This window comes from Oenanthe melanoleuca, unplaced genomic scaffold (assembly GCF_029582105.1).
Source record: "Oenanthe melanoleuca isolate GR-GAL-2019-014 unplaced genomic scaffold, OMel1.0 S147, whole genome shotgun sequence".
Lineage (NCBI taxonomy): Eukaryota > Metazoa > Chordata > Aves > Passeriformes > Muscicapidae > Oenanthe > Oenanthe melanoleuca.
The window spans coordinates 7,313-19,676 of record NW_026612796.1 but is presented as its reverse complement, the minus strand read 5'-3'; the positions used below and the strand labels follow the sequence as shown (position 1 = coordinate 19,676).

Genomic DNA, 12,364 nt, shown 5'->3' with positions numbered 1-12,364 from the left:
TGGGAGCTCATAGAATCAAGGGGCCATTGTAACACCATGGGACCTCATGGAACCAATGGGCCATTGTGACACCATGGGGCCTCATAGAACAGGGACATTGTCACACCTTGCGGCTTAACAGAACCAAGCAGCCATTTTGACATCATGGAGCCTCATGGAACCAATGGTCTTTGTGATATGATGATTCCAAACAAAACAAATGGATCATTGTTCACCTTACAGAACCAAGGAGCCATTTTGGCATCATGAGGTCTTGTAAAACCAAGAGGCCAATGTGAAACCATGGGACCGCACAGAACCACGGGTCCATCTTGACACCATGTGGCATATCTGACCAAATTGGTGTTTTCGGTTGATGTGGCCAGAAATGTGTATTCTATCACCATCTGTTAAAACCGGGTGGGGTAGTGATTCCTTATCTCCATGGCACATACCATCTGCTAATGGTCCATCTTCAAGACAAGATGGGGAAATCATCTTCACCTTTTCCACAACCAATACTCCCACCAGAAAGATATCATCTGCTGCTGAGCCATTAAGTCCCACTGTATGACTGATAAAATTACATCATCCCATTGGGAGATGCTCCAGCCAGTGGGAGGAACCAAGCCTTTCCTACCTAGAGAGAAATGGAGCTTTTGGACAGCAAATTATCCTTCTTTCCACTGGATTCCAGAGGAAAATTGGACCTTTCTACATCATCCCTGGACTTTTGGAGGAAGGTTGCACCCTCCTACAGGAGCACTGCTTCAGCTAAACCACACCTGCCACTGCAGGGGGCTGTAGCCACCATTTGATCAGACTGCTACCAATACCCTGACTGACAGGGTGTCAGGTTATATTCTGACTCTGTCAGGGTTGGGATTGTATTTTGTAATACTGTATTTCTATTTTAATTCACCCAGTAAAGAACTGTTATTCCTAATTCCCATGTTATTGCCTGAGAGCCCCTTAATTTCAAATTTATAATAATTTAGAGGAAGGGGGTTTACATTCTCCATTTCAAAGAGAAGATTCTGCCTTTATTGGCAGACACATGTCCTTAAAACCAGGACAGATTTTGGTGCCCAATGTGGGGCTCGAGGGCACCGAGAGATAAAAGGAATAACAATTCTTGTATAACCTAAGTTTAGTGTATGCTGGATATAGACACCTCATTAGGTGGCATCATGTGGTCTAGCTTACCCTGGTGGGGCCAGGTGCGATGCTGGTGGGTCTGGGACCCTCAAAGTGGGATCTGGGACCTGCCTCACATTGGGAGTTCAGGTCCTGGACTCCTCAACTGAGGTCAGGGACCCTCAAACTGTAATCTGGGCTCTTTAAACTGGGTCTGGGATTCTCAAACTGGGATCTAGTGCCCCCAAAATGGGGTCTGCACCCTCCAGCAGGATCTGGGATCCTCACACTAGGGTCTCAGCTCTTCAGACTGGGACCTGTGCCTCTCAAACTGGGTCTTGACCCTCCCCCCCACATGGAGCTTGGACCCCTGAAAAAACTGAGGGGACAAGTGGGGAGGTGAGGTAAGCATTTATTTGCGGGTACAAAGATTCAATGGGGATGGGGAGATCTCAGGGTGGCATTTTGGGTCCAGCTTAGAGGGGGGAGGTGAGTGGGAGGAGCCCAGGATGGAGATTTGGGATCCTCAGAGTGGGTTTTGTGGGGGTCTCGGGGGGAATTTGGGGGTCCCAAGATGGGTTCTGGAGGGCCCCAGAGTGGACTTTTAAGGTCCCAGGGTTGATTCAGGAGGTTCCAAGACAGATTTTGGGGTCCAAAATGGTTTTTGTGTGTCCCAGGATGTGAGCAGCTCTCAAGAATTGGCGCCCCCTTGTGACTGGGAGGACTCAGTGCCTGACTTCACAGTGGGGGAGCCTTCGGGATTTGAGGATTCCCAGAGTGGATTTCAGAGTTTCATGGTGGGTTTCACCCTCCCCAGAATGGATTTGGGCATTTCAGGTTGGGTTTTGGGATTCCAGAGCAGGATTTTAGGGTCCTAGGTTGGATTTTGGGGGTCCTAGGCTCAGGGGATGGATTTTAGGGCTCCAGCACCCGCAGCGCAAAGTCCAGGGCGGGGGGCGCTGTGGGTCATACACCCCATGGACACCACGTTGATGTGGGGCCCCAGAAACTCAGGGAGGGTCCCCAAAACGATGCCCCCGCTGGCCTCCACTGTCACTCCGGGATGAGCAGCCTTGACCTGTGCCGCCGCCGCGTGCAGCTCCTGGGGGGGGGACACCCTGTCAGCAGGGAGCACCCCCTCCCCAAAATCTGGGAGTATGCTGCACATATGGATGTGCAATGGATGCTACACAGTGCAGAATCCCCCAAATTGGCCCAAATCTACCAGTTTGGGTCCCCCCCACAAGAAAACACCAATTCAGGGATTACTCCACCCCCTGAGCTCCAAAATTGGGGTGTCCACCCCCAAACCCTCCAAATCAACGGGTATCCCACTTAAACCCAAAGCCCAATAAAAACAGGGGTTTTCCAACCAACATCTGCCCAACTGGGGGCACTGACCTCCAGGCAACCCCAAATTTGGGCTCTCCAATCCAAATGGCAGGTCTCCCAACCAGAATCCCCCAAAATTGTGGTCTCCCATCCAATCCTCCAATCCAGGCATTTGCCCACCAACTGACCCCCAAATTACAGTCCCCCCACCTAAACTCCCCAAGTCCAGGGTCCCTTCACCCAAAATCCCCCAAACTGGGATTACCCAACCCTCTGACCCTTCAAAATTGAGATTCCCCCTCGTATTTTTGGGGCTGCCCCACATTTACAGCAGATTCCCCTTTGACTGGTGCAGCCTCACCCTGGGATGTTCCCCATTTTTTCTAGTCTCCTCAGTTTTGGGGGTCTCAGCTGGGGATAGAAGAGCCTGGATCTATGGGGTTAACCCCAAATTTTTGGGGTGTTCAACCCATTTCACTGGTCTACCTCGCATTTTAAAGGTTCTCAACCCCCAATTTTGGGGTCCAGCCTCACACCTGGAGGGTCATCCTATTCTTGGGAGCCCCTGCCAGATTTTGGGAGCTCACCTGGTGAGGGCAGAGATCAAATCTATGGCGTTACCCCCCTTTTTCGGGAGATCTGTGTCCCATTTTGGGGGTTTATCCCCATTTTTAGAGTCCAATCTCCCATTTTTGGGGTCCAGCCCACAGCTGAGGTCCCACCATTATTGGTCCCTCTCCGACTTTGGGGCTCACCTGGGGGGGGCCAGCTTGTCCAGCAGGACGATGTCAGCCCCAGCCCCAGCAGCCGCCAGCGCCTCGTCCGCACTCGAGCACTCGACCCCCAACCGGCAGGTGAAGCCCCCGGCCTGGCGCACCCCCAAAATCATCTGGGGAAGAGGGGGGGTCAAGGGGAACCCCAGAGCGACGCCCGACTATGGGGCAGGGTAAAATGGGGGCTCCCCAGTCGTTCACTTAAACTGCGGTCCCCGCACTGTCCCCCCAAAAACTGGGGTCCTCTCCCAGAGTGCCCCCAATTCAAGGGTGTCTGCTGCCTCCAAAGTTGAGGTTCTCCCAACCAAAATTAAGAGTTATCCAACACATGATCCCCCCCAATGCAGGGGTTACCCCCAATTTCCCTCCCAAACTGGGACCCCCCCCACCCATCCCCCCCAATTCAGGGCTCCTCCCACAGCAGTCCACACCCAGAATACCCCAATCCAAGAGTCTGTCCCAAAATTGGTACCCTCTTTAAATATTGGCACTTCCCCACCACCCTCGAAGATGGGGGTACCCCAAACCATCGTTCCCTCCAAAAACGAGCCCCCATCCATCAAAAGCCCCATTTCCTCCAAGCCTTATATTCCCCCCATCCCCCACCCCCAAATTTGGGTTGTCATGCTTACCACCCAGAACCCGCCAATTCAAGGGAACCCCCTTTCAATCTCCCCAAAAACTGGGGTGCTGCCCCCGCAGTCTCCGCCTAGCACTCCATAATCCAGGAGTCCCCAAATTCTGGAGTCCCCCCCACACCCAGAACCCCCCAATTCAAGACCCTCCCCCACTGCCCATTAATTTTGGCGTCCTCACCTGCTCGAGCCCCCCCCGCTGCCGCCGCCAGCGCTCGGTGATTGTCCTTGAGGAGGAGGAGTCCCCCCAAACCTCCCCGGTGGGGGTCAGCGCCCCCCCCACCCCCAGCGCGTATTTCTCCGCCAAGCGGAACCCGGGCGTGGTTTTTCGGGTGCCCGCCACGACCCCCGCCATCCCTGTGCCCGGGCCACCCCCACAGCCCTGGCGGCCATCGAGGCCACCCCGCTGCAGCGCCCCAGAATATTGAGGGCGACCCTCTCCCCTGCCAGCACCCCCGCGGCCGGACCCTCCACCTCGGCCACCAACACCTGCCCGGGGGGCAGCGCCGCCCCCTCGGGCACCCTCCAGCTGAGGCGGCACCCCGACACCCCGAAAACGGCCTCGGCGAGGGGGGCCCCCGCCAGGACGCCCCCCGAGTCCCCCCCGCCCTTGCTGAGCAGCTGCGCTCGGACCGCGCTGTCCCCCACGGTCGCCACCGCCGCGTCGGTCCGGCCAGGGCGCGTCCTCGTCCAGCCAGGAGCGCGCCAGGGAGCGCAGGCGGTGCGGGGGCGGCGGGGGGGCCCAGCCCCGGGCTGGGGGCGAGCGGGACATGGTCCGGGGGAGCCTGGGCAGAGAGACAGAGGCTGCGGGACGGGGGATTGGGGTCATCCGGGGGCATTTGGGGTCCTGTGGAGGGGTTGTTGGCGCCCTAGGAGGGTCCCTGAGAGGGTTTGGGGCTCCTCGGTGCGATTTTCAGGGAGATATTTGGGTCTGGAGGGGGTTGGAGGGGTTGAGGGGGAAATTTGGGTTGTTCTTTGAGGGGTTTGGGGAATATGGGGGTCCTTGGGAATTCCCAAACACCAATTCCTTGGGGGAGTTTTGAGGGGATGCTTGGGGGGACTGAGGGTCACAGCAGGGTCCTTGAGGGGATACTGAGATCTGGGAGGGATTTTCAGGGAGATATTTGGGTCTGGAGGGGTTTTGAGGTATTGAGGGGGAAATTTGGGTTGGTTTTTGGGAGCCCCAGAGTGACACCTGATCCCTCAGACCCAGTATGGGGGCAGGGTAAAATGGGGGGCTCCCCCTGTCTGTGAATTAAATTGGGGTTCCTGCCCTGATTGATCCCCACAAATCAGGGTTCTCTCTCCAGAGCCCCCAATTCAAGGGTGTTTTCTGGCCCCAAATTCGGGGGTCCCTAAACTACAAACACCAAAATGTAGTTACCCAACACACGATTCCCCCAGTTCAGGCTATTGAGGGGTTGAGGTGGAAATTTGGGTTCCCTTTGAGGGGTTTGGGGAATAGGGGGGTCCTTGGGGGAGTTTTGAGGGGATGCTGGGGAGGGGGCTGAGTGTCACAGGATGGTCCTTGAGGGGATATTGGGATCCGGGAAGGATTTTCAGGGAGATATTTGGGTCTGGAGGTGATTTGGGGGTTATTGAGGTGCGGAAGGGGAAATTTGGGGCATTCTTGAAAGGGTCTGGGGGATACTGGGGCCTTGGGAGAATTTTGGGATGGGTTTTAGCGGCTCTTTAGCAGGATTTGGAGTGGATCTTCAGGGTTTTGAGGATATCTGGAGGGTCCTTGAGGAGATGTTGGGGTACTGGGGAGGTTTGGGAAGTCATTGGGTCCTGGGAAGGGGATTTTGGGCGGGTCCTGGGGGGAGGTTGGGGGTCATCGGAGCGTCCTGGAAAGGATATTGGGGTCCTAAGGGTATTTTGGTGAAGATTTTTGGGTGCAGGGGGGCTTTTGGGGAGGGGGTGGATTTGGGGGTCCAGGAAGGAGATCAAATGTGGGTCCCATCCCACAAATGCAGGTCCCTCTCCTCCTCCTGCCCCTTGCCCCCCAGCTCAGGGGGGTCCAAAGTCCGGTCCGGAGTGGCCACATCACCCGCCCCTCCCCCCCCATTCCCGAGACTCCCAGGTGGGGGAGGGGAGCCCCACTGACCTGTCCAGAGTTGGAGGCGACTGAAGCCCGAATTGGGGGTCGGGAGGTTCTTACCTGGGGGGGCGTGGCCCTCCTCTCCCCAACGCCCAACCCCGGGCTGTGATTGGCTGCCTAGAGGGTCCCCACCTCCCCCAAAAAAAAACCCCAGGTAGTTTGGGATGGGGGAGGAGAAATTCCCTTTTTTGACAGTGGCATCGGGGGGTGACTGACAGGCAGGTGAGGGTGACAGGAGGTGACAGTGCCAGGGGTTTGGTGACAGTGCCAGTGGTGCTCCTGTGGGCGGGGCTGGGGCCGAGGGGCAGGACAAGGTTGGGCTGAGGGCAGAAGATGGAGATGGGGGAGAGGGGATAAGAACGACATGGCAGGGGGAATGGGGACAGGGAGGAGATCAAAGTGGCTGGGGACAATGGTGGAGGGGACAGCAGAGGGGGCATGGAGATGACAGTGGGGACAGGGACAAGAGTCAAGACAAGAGACCAGAGATGGAATTGTGGACATGGAGAGGGGCATGGACATAGTGGTGGGGTCATGGGGATGGGTAGGTGTGGACACTGCTGAAGGCCTGGCAAAAGCTGTCAGGCCTTTTTCTCTAGTTCTAAGTATTTTTCTCAGGCCATGAAACTTTCTCAGCCTCAGCTAGGATTTTTCCCAAGCTAGAGACTTTTCCTTTACTGTAAACATAAGAGAAAGAATCATAACAGAGATAAGCACCTGCAAAATCCATGGGAAAGCCTGGCACAAGAGGTGTCTCTCTCTCTCTCTGCCCAATGATCTGTCTGTATTTTGTTTTGCACAAACTGCCTTATTTAAGGCAATGGCTTCTTTTAATAAATTGCTCTTTCTTGCTTTCCTGCACCAAGCAAGAGAGTGTCTTGTTGCTGTGTTTTCTCGCCGCTCCGTAATCTTTCTCCACGGCAACAGGTAGGCAACCAGGAGGAGATGATCAAGGTGACAGCAGATCGTGGAGATGACACAAAGATGGTCAATGTCACCTGGAGATGGTGGTGGGGACAGTGGTGGGAAGAGGGATCAGATGGTTGAGGTGACCAGGAGATGGTGGAGGGAGCAGGGAGGGAGGAGACAGGGTCAAGGACACCTGGAGATCATGGAGGTGACCAGGACATGGTGGTGGCACATGTGGAGGGGACAGGGAGGAGGTGGGGGAGACAGGAAGATAGAACTGGGGCCATGGAGATGGGCAGTGTAATGTGGAGAGGTGGTGGGGACAAGGGGAGGACATGAGGGGGGATGTGGAGATGTTCAAGGTGAACAGGACATGGTGATGGGACATGAGGAGGGAACAGGGAGATGGTGGTGGGGACATGGAGATGGTCAAGACCAGCTGGAGATGGTGGAAGGGACACAGGACGCAAGAGAGAGGGGACAGGGAGGAGCTGGAGGTGACCATGGACCGTGAAGATGACCACGGAGGTGACCTGTGGGCAGAGGGCACGGTTCAGGGGGTACATGGGCCCATGGGAATGGGGGATTGGGGATGCTGGGTGTGTTGGTTTCACGTACTTGGGGGGAGGGGAAGATTCACCTCAGAGCAGGCTCCATGAGGCTAGGAAGTGGGAGTGGCTCTCCTGTCTCTGGGAGCTTCCCTTGTGAGCTGCTGGCACCAATCAGAGAGCTGATTTGGTGATGGACAGCTCAGAAAACCAATGAAAAGTTATTTCGCTTTCACAAATCACAGTGGATCAGGTATGCTGGCTCTCTTTCGGCTTCTGGTCTCTGGGGGTGGTGGTCACCGGCCGGGGGCTGCGGCCCGGCTCTGGGCTTGGCCTGGAGTCCGGCCTGGTGCCCCAACTCTGCGGGGGGCCCAGCTCGGCACCAAAGGCTCTCCCTTCCCCCCTCCCCTCCTTGCTCTGAGATAAGAAGCCTCCAGCTGCCTGTGTTGTTTCTTCACGATCTGTATACAATTGTAACTTCTTTATGCCTGAATAAGATCCTCAATCTCCTAAGCATTCCCTGAATGAGAAAAATGAAAGCATCGAGATTACAAAGGTCAGCAGAATAAAGTTCCTGGTTGGAAGAGATTGAAAAGATGCAAACTGGTAAGTAGCTGAAAACCTTTTTTTTGTGGGCTAAGGGGATTGTGACTTCACTAAAATTCCTTTAAACTGTGAAATATACTTGGGGAGGTTTGGGGTGCTTGAGAAGAAGACTTTTTTTGTCTTGGAGATTTGGAGCTCTCTCTGTTCTGGGACTGGAATAAGGACAGAGACATTTGATAGTGAAGGAGATGAAGAGAATCTTGTTTTTCAGCAGCCTGCCTTTAAAAGTAATACCCCATGTGTGTAACATAACCCATTGCACAGCTCTGGAAGGACTGTGACAGAATGGGAGGAGAGTCATAATCTGCAATATTTTCCCGGGCGGATGTGGATTGTGAAGGTGAAGACGCCACCTAAGCCATAACCAAAAAGGGACTTTTCTCTCTTAAGTGAACTGAACTGATTATTTGAATGTATCACTGACTGAAGTGCTCTCTGTATGTTTGTTGGTAAGAAATGTTGAATGAAGGGGAGGAGGGAACAATCTAGGGATCTTATTCTGAATATTTTTTTTTTGTGTTATTAATAAATTTCTTCTCATACCTTTCTAAGTTTTAAGCCTGCCTTGTCTCTACTCCTGGGTCCCGTCTCTAAAAGAAATTAAATATATTAAGGTTGGCAAACCCAAGTCACACCTTGACACTGGGACAGGGGGCTATGGGGACATGGGGACACGTCCTGCCCCCTGGCCACTCCAGGTATTTCCTGGCGATGAACTGAAGGGTCTTGCCCAGGAGGACGATGGGGAACGAGATCTTGAGCACCATCAGCCAAGGAATCAGCGACAATGGCATCAGCTTGGGCATCATCAGGAGGCACTGGGGGACAAAGGGGGAACCCCTGGGGTACATCAAACCCCCTTGGCCACCAACCCAACTCCCATGGCCACCAAACCAAATGGCCACCATTCTGAGGGTCACCATCTTCATGGCCACCACCCCAATGTCCATGGCCACAGACTCCCCACTCATGGCCACCACAGTCATGGCCACCAGACCCATGGCCACCAACTCCACAGCTACCAACTGATGGCAGCCAACCCCTCCATGGCCAACTGTGACAGCTGTAGCTGGGCTAGAGCTGCACGAACAATTTGGCCATAGCAGACACCACCCTGACCAGCCTGGCTCATTGGAGAACAAGAAGTAAACAAGTCCCCAAGTTTAAAATGAAAGGCTGAATTCAAGTTCAAATAAGGGGACCCAGACAATCCCTTTGAACTGGGAATACACCCGGATAATTGGCCATGGAGATGGCAGAGTTCAGATCTTTGACCAGTCATATTTGTAAGCATGGGAAATTCCAAGCCCCAATAAAAGAGAGTGCACATCGATAAACGGGGCTGTTGTTGCATGAACTCGGTGTGTGTGTGTGTCACGTTCCTGTCTCCACCATCAGCCACACACCCCAATCCCTACAGCTAGCAACTCCCCATGGCCCCCAGACCCACATCTTGATGCCTACCAGCCCCATGATGTCCACCCTGAAGGCCATCAAGTGTGTCCATGGCTATCATCTCAGTGGCCACCAAGCGCTATGACCATAATATTGATGGCTACCAGCCCACCCAAGGCCATCAATATCCCCATGAATGCCATGTTGATGACCACTAACCCCATGGGCACCAGCTGTCCCTGTGGCCACTATTCCCCAAGTCCCCCCTGTGTCCCCCTGCTCCCCTCTGACAGGAGAGGTGTGGATGGAGAGGATGATGAAGAGCAGGGATGTGGAGAGGCAGATGGAGCCCATCAGCCAGATGTTCACCCGGGTGGGATCCAGGCCTGTGACTGGATTTCTGACTGGCTTTGGGGGACAAGGGGGCATTGGGGATCACCATGGGGGAAGGGATTGGGAGGGTCATCATGGGAAGGGACATGGGGGGACACGGTGGGAACACAGGATGGATGGAGCCCATCAGCCACATGTTTACCCAGGGCACCATCTGGCTCTCTGACAGGTGAGGATGGACATTATGGGGCAGTAAGGGGTCACCTTGGGAGGGACAGGGGCATGAGGGACAGCATGAGGACACAGGAGGACATGGGGTGTGGACACAGGGGACATATGGGGCAGGGATTGGTTCTCCAACAGTCTGGGGGTCTGTCAGGGACATCTGGGGGTCACCATGGGGTTGGGACACACACTGGACATGGACAGGGGGTGGAAGGTGGGGGAGGAGGGTGGGTCGCAGTGGGGGAGGACATGGGGGAACACACTGAAGGGACACAGGGGCATCATGGAGGGCATGGTGGTGATGGTGATGATGATAGTGGTGGTGGTGACAGTGTTTGGGATGGGCAACTGCTGCTCTTCAGTCCCAGCACCAGTGGAGCCTCCCCAGCCCCCAGGAGTCCTCCCTGGGTGTCCCCACATTGTCCCCTGAGTGTTCCCTGCCCAGGGCACATGGTGAGGAGGGAAGGGAGAGAGACCCCTAGGGGACCCCAGAGTCACTCTGGTCATGGTGGGGAGGGGAGTGGAGACTCGCAGGGGCGAACAAGGGGCACAGAACACAGAGGGACACAGAACATGGACATGGGAACACACGTGGAGATGGGGACACACAGGGACACAGGAACACACAGGGACATGGAAACAGAAAGGGATGTGGAACACACAGGGACATGGGAAGACACACAGACATGAGAACAAGCACACATGCACACACAGAGTTGTTTTGCTGCAGGGGTTATTGATTATTCAGGGGAAATTCTCAGGGCTCTCAGGGGATCAGGGAGATTATCCAGACATGATCATCTCCTCATGCTGCTGGACGGGGACAGGACCTGGGTGTCACCACCAGTTCCAGGCCTGAAAGGCAGAGCCCAAATCGTGACACCGGTGTCCACTGGAACATGCGAGGGACCTTGTCCCCACCCCTCTCTTTGCAGGGACCTGCAGCAGGAGAAGGGATTTGGAGCCTCACACACACCTGGGACTGGACTTGGCTCCTGAGATCCGTGTGGTTCCCAGAGCCCCTGACCCTGGAATATCCCAAAACCTCCCAGAGCCCTCACTGCCCTCACAGGGACACTGGGTGTGCCCAGAGCTCCCCAGTGCAAGGAAAGCCTTGGGGACAGCTCTGTCCACCTAACCCCAGCACACGGACCAGGGACAGACCCCTCCATGTCCCTCTGATGTTCCCAAGCTCTACCCACCCCAGAGGGCTCAGGGTTCTATGAGGATCTTTGGGGGGGCTGGAGATCCCCCAAGATTTCTCACCAGGGCATCCAGAGGAGCAGCCAGACATCACTCCTGCTGAAGCTGCACCTGCTCAGCCACGGGGGGCAGGGGAGAAAGGTGGGGTTAGAGCCACACAGGGGGATACTGGGGCATGTTGGGAGATACTGGGGCATACTGGGGTGTACTGGGGCACATTGGGGTGCACTGGGATGAACTGGATGGAGATGACCAGGACAAGGGAAGCTCTGGGCCAGCAGAACTGCGGGTACGCACCTCAGACCTCTTCACTCGTTGGACGCCATTCTTTTTCTGCAGAGAGATGGGAAATGTCACTGCTCACTGGGCTGTCCTCAGTGCCAGCAAGGCATGGGGGGGCCCAACTGGCCCCCAGTTCCCACACTGGTGCCCCAGTTGCAGGACTTACCACAATGCATCCACCTATAACTCCTCCTACAGCTGTCTGCAGACAGAGAGCAAAGGTTTAGTCTGGAATGGCCCTTGCAGGACTCAGGTGTCCCCAAGCCCCATGGCAGCCCCAATCTGAGGAGGAAAATCCCTTGTGCTCCCCCAGTCCCACCCCAGCCAGTTCCAGCTGATGCCTGTTCCTGCAGGGACCACGGTGGGGATGGGGACAAGGAAAACAAGGAGAATTTGGGGCCTCCGAGGAGGAGGGAACAGAGCGGGGAGAGGGACCCAAAGACACTGAACTGGGGGAAGTTGGGGGCCCCACGGGATGGGGCTGGGGGTTTGAAGGGATGGGAATGGGGGAATGCAGGTGCGGAGGCAGGAATTCCAGTGGGGGGGTGTGGGGGCTGAAGTGGGAGGTGGGTGGGGGCAGAAGAAAGCAGGGGCAGAGGACCAAAACTGATGGGTTTGGGAGGGGCTTTGGGAGTCCAGGAGGGGGATTTGGGGACACCACTGTCATGGGCAATGGGAAAGGGAAAGAGGAGAGGAAGAGGACTGGCCATGGTGCTCTTTGGGGGTGACTGGGGTGCACTGGGATGGGTGGGAATACAATGGGGACCCTGGGGAAGGGGCAGCCTTGGGAAGCTCTGGGGTGTACAGACATGCACTGGGGTGCACTGGGATGCCCTGGAGGGTCATGGCCATGAGAGGGGAGAGTCTGAGCCCAGCAGAAGAACTCAGGGTACTCACCTGGCCATT

At 55.6% G+C, this 12,364-nt stretch overlaps 1 long non-coding RNA gene and 1 pseudogene across 1 annotated transcript; both read right to left on the bottom strand.

Moving 5' to 3' along the window:
• Positions 1–1,516: 1,516 nt before the first annotated feature.
• Positions 1,517–9,021, bottom strand: LOC130266684 (nicotinate-nucleotide pyrophosphorylase [carboxylating]-like; annotated as a pseudogene).
• A 1,695-nt stretch (positions 9,022–10,716) lies between these two features.
• On the bottom strand, positions 10,717–11,510 carry LOC130266686 (uncharacterized). The gene is made up of 3 exons (XR_008842941.1): positions 11,474–11,510; positions 11,240–11,287; positions 10,717–10,828 (listed from the first exon to the last, which is right to left on the bottom strand). It is a non-coding gene; the product is annotated as an uncharacterized LOC130266686 (long non-coding RNA).
• Between the last annotated feature and the right edge of the window lie 854 nt (positions 11,511–12,364).